The 4,715-nt window shown below is 37.9% G+C and overlaps 1 pseudogene across 1 annotated transcript; it reads left to right on the top strand.

The window, feature by feature from the left end:
* Nucleotides 1–1,337: 1,337 nt before the first annotated feature.
* Nucleotides 1,338–1,812, top strand: LOC307104573 (large ribosomal subunit protein uL23-like; annotated as a pseudogene). Its single transcript has one exon. The product of its transcript is annotated as a large ribosomal subunit protein uL23-like (transcript).
* Nucleotides 1,813–4,715: the final 2,903 nt, after the last annotated feature.

Genomic DNA, 4,715 nt, shown 5'->3' on the forward strand with positions numbered 1-4,715 from the left:
TTTTTTTTCAACTCTTCTTATTTAATAATTTGATTACACAGAGTGGCTCCAGGGTAGACATAGGACAAATGAGAAGGTTGTTCCCTCATCCTGAAACACTCTCTCCCTTTACTCTTTATAGCACTAAACAATCATATTCTTGACAGCAATAACATCTCCAATAAGAGGTCTTCTCTAGTCATGCTTCTGCTTCCCTATCACATCATCCTGTTTATATCCTATAGAATACCTCACAATCTCTGAACATTTTGTTTATTAATTCATCTGGGCTTCCATAACAAAATACTATAAACTGGGTGACTTAAAAAATAGAAATTTCTCAGAGTTCGTGAGGCTGGGAAGTGCAAAATTAAGGTGCAGATAAATTTTGTTTTTTTGTGACAACGTTCTACCTGACTTGCTGCTTTCTGGCTGTATCTTCACTTCCTTTTCTTATAAGATCACTAATTCTATTACAAGAACGCTTCCCTCATGATCTAGTTTAACCCTAATTAGCTTCCAAAGGCCCATCTCCAAACACCATCACATTGGGGGTTTGGGGCTTCAACACATGAATTTTGGTGGGCCATAAACATTCAGTCCATAGCATTCCAGATTTGGGTCCCCTCAACAGAGTAGAAACAACAGCAAAAGCAAATTGCTTGATTACTTAACTAGATTACCCTATAGCTCTCATAGAGGTAATCTGTTTTGTTGTAGTAGTTTTGCAGCATGTAGTTCTCAGCCATTAGTAATTAATATTCATCTATAGAGCAACCTGACTTATGCATCTTCATTCTGGTGGCTTGACTGGTTTCATTTTATATTCATAAACTCAATTGATTGGCTCATAAATTACAAAAACTCTTAATTCTAATCTAAGAATTATGCCAAGAAAAACATCAAAATTTAAAGATAAATATTGACTCTGTATGAATATTTAAAGGCAATAAGCCAGATTTCTATTCTGTGGAACACAAAGTAAAACTCTTAAAAGAATAGAATGATTGATAGGATGCATCAAAACACACCTTTTTTTTTTTTTTTGGCACAATGATTCCAAGCTCACATGTAAATAGTCCCCTATTCTTCAGACAAGCCTATAGAAGAGGGGGGTCCCTCTCTACTGGAGGTCACTTAACTTTTACATTACAAAAGAGCAAATAGGGATTCTTAAATACACTTTTGGCTTACATACTCTAAAATTAATACATTTCAGATATGTTCCAATTTGCAGAACTGGAAACACAAAAATAAGCCAATGGCCCAAGTCCAAGTAGATTCAACTTTCCAGAATCAGAAACTCAAGCATAGAAATGGTAAGAAAACGCTCATAAAAATTATCAAGAGTCCTTTTTACGAAGATGGCGCCGAAAGCTGAGAAGGAAGCCCCTGCCCCTCCCAAAGCCGAAGCCAAAGCAAAGGCTTTGAAAGCAAAGAAAGCAGTGCTGAAAGGCGTCCTCGGCCACACAAAAAAGAAGATCCGCACGTCACCCACCTTCCGACGGCCAAAGACCCTAAGGCTCCGGAGGCAGCCTTAATATCCTCAGAGGAGCGCACCCAGGAGAAGCAAGCTTGACCACTATGCCATCATCAAATTCCTCTGCCCACCGAGTCAGCCATGAAGAAGATAGAAGACAATAATACACTGTGTTCATTGTGGGTGTCAAGGCCAACAAGCACCAGATCAAACAGTCTGTGAAGAAGCTCTGTGACATTGATGGGACCAAAGTCAACACCCTGATCAGGCCTGATGGTGAGAAGAAGGCATATGTTCAACTGGCTCCTCACTATAATGCTTTGGATGTTGCTAACAAAATTGGAATCATCTAAACTGAGTCCAGCTGCCTAATTCTAAATGTAAAAATTTTACACTGAAAAAAAAAATTATCAAGAGTAAGGAATGTATGAATTGGTTTATTCACAAACTCATCATTTGTCACTTCCTCACAGATTGACTCCACTTTAAAAGTATCAAAAAAAAATGTTTTAATGTGTTAGATTGACTAGAGATTGTGCCTATTGCATATCGTGAAAAGAGTCATTGCATCAGCCTCATGTGTGCCATGTGAACAGATTAAAAATGTAAGAGTCAGTAGCGACATCATTCATTCACTTGACATTTTCTGAGTGGATACAAGCTATGTACAAAGCACTGTACTACCAACTATGTACAAACACTAGTTAGGAAACAACAGGTTTAAGTGGAAAAGTTTGCCCAGACATTATTTTGAGGATTCAGAAGTTAAATTCTTCACCTTTATTTATTTTTTTTAATTTTTTTTTTATTTATTTCAGAGAGGAAGGGAGAGGGAGAAAGAGATAGAAACATCAATGATGAGAGAGAATCATTGATTGGCTGCCTCCTGCACGCCCCCCCACTGGGGATTGAGCCTGCAACCTGGTCAAGGTGACCGGAATCAAACCCAGGCCCCTTCAGTCCACAGGCCGACGCTCTATCCACTGAGCCAAACCAGCTAGGGCAGTTCTTCACCTTTAAAGCAAAGATAGTACTCTCAAGTGTACAAGCAACTCTGTCAGGTTAGAGAAAGAGAAACGTGCAGCCTTCAGTAGGTTCTGCAGCCAACCTTGCAAAGGCAGATTTGGATGAAAGGGCCATGCCATGGTGTTAGGATTCTCACCAATGCCTGCATAGGTCATCTTGTTCTTCTGCACCTCCCACTTGGCTAGGTCAAACCATAGGACTACCACAGGAAATATACTTATTCCATATCATCACATTCAATATTTTCTCTTCTCTACATTTCCATGGCAATATTCTTTTGTTTCCCTTTCTAGTTCTTAGGTCCATTTATTCAACCTCCTCTATAGCATATTCTTGCAGTTCACTTTTTAAAAACTGAGGTTCCCCACTCTAAGAAGCCCATTTTGTAGGCCAGATCTCCAGTCTCTATATCTCCTCTGAGTTCCAGGTACAAATATACAACTCCTTACTGGACGGCACCTTTGGCATTTCCCATAGATATCCAAAAATCAAGTATAACAAAAAGCAAAGTCATAGTCTGTACCTTCAGAGCCTGCTAACACCTTTATTTCCTTTGCTCTGTCGATAACACCACGAACCACTCAGAAAAACATTAACTTGAAATCTGAGAGAACCTGGACTTCTTTCCTTCATTTTCCAAAGAGAGGTCAGGTACTGTGTATTATAACTTCTTCTTCATGCCCCAGAGGCCTTGGTTTAACTCTCACTGCTATTTTTTATCTATGTTTTGAAACAATATCTGTTTGCCATCAATTACTTGTCAGACATTATGCTTACTGAATAATTTTTCAAAAGTATCTATACTGAGCGAAACAGACAAGCAAATGTGGAATCACATAATAACTTTACTTTAAGTGGTATTTCTTTCTTAAACTCTCACTAGCCTTCAATTTTATCCTTGACATTGCCACAGTCTTCTCATCATGACCTTCTCCAATCTAGGCCAAAATCTTCAATCATCCCTTATAATCTGTAAATTAGCAATAGAGTTCAGAAAGGGATTTAAGTTCAACAATGAATTTAAATTTTATTTTAAAAAACTAAGGTGCAAGTGAACTGAAGTTCCTTTGGGACTTAAGCTTTGAAAACAGAAGAGCAAGGATGTCAAAGCTGTTTGTGAAGCAATGTCAGAAAATAGGGAGATTGGAGTGGGCCAAAAGCAGGAAAGCTGAGTAAGAGTAAAAATCAGTAAGCAAAGCAGGAAAGCAGCAAAGCAGCCATCTGGGGGGAATCGGAGACTTAGAACTATTGCATCTGACAAAGAAATAAGTCCAGAAAACAGGAAAATTATTATGAGGTGCCAGAGTGACATCATCCGTGCTCAGCAGCTGCTAACACCTTCCTTTGGGAGACTGGTAATCTGCCCACTATGCATGTTCCTCTATCTGCAAGGGACAGAGTGCTACTCAGAATCACACTCCTCACAAAATATTCTGCACAGCCATTATACTAAAAAAAAAAAATAGTCTTGACTATGGAATCATAAACAGAGGTTACTGGGCTACCTAATAGGTTATATTTTCCAGTTTTCTGGTTGCTGGCTAAAGCAAGAAGACAAACACGGGTCCTTGGAGCTCTAAGTATCCTTAAACCCTTATAATAAGTATCTGTACCTTCGATAAGTCATTCATTATTATAGTGACATTATATTTTCCTCCTCCATTAAATGTAAGTTGTACTATGTCAGAGACTTTGTATTCATATCAACACAGAGCTGAGAACACTTCTTTTTACAATGAAGGTCCTTAGAAAGGGTATTAAAATGACAGGAAATTTGAAGTTGGAATATAAGCACTATTTTACAGATAATAATGAACAGAATTTATGTAGAGAAATAGGCAAAATTCATTTGACAACTTGGTAATTCTACGAAAAGAATCAAAATCGCTGGGATTATTTAGGTCTACATGAGATAAACTGAGCAATAAAGCCTCACATGTAAACTTATTTCATCAACTGCCTTTCTAACTCATTAAAGGAAGCCTATGTTTCAAAGCCTAAAAGATTTCTAAGTAGCTCAATAGATTCAACACTTTTACTTTGGCTATTTGCTTTTCTTAAAAGTTAACCATATTTGATGTTAAATGGCTTTATGAAGGCCTCTGGATTTGGACATGGACCAGATTTGCAAGTTTGCCTTTAATTCAAGTTTATATCTCTCCAAATGAGACCTGTAATATAAGTCAAAGTTTGCATTTATTAGAAATCTTTTGGTGGCAGTGAAGAATAC

Source organism: Cnephaeus nilssonii, assembly GCF_951640355.1.
Source record: "Cnephaeus nilssonii genome assembly, chromosome: 8".
Taxonomy (NCBI): domain Eukaryota; kingdom Metazoa; phylum Chordata; class Mammalia; order Chiroptera; family Vespertilionidae; genus Cnephaeus; species Cnephaeus nilssonii.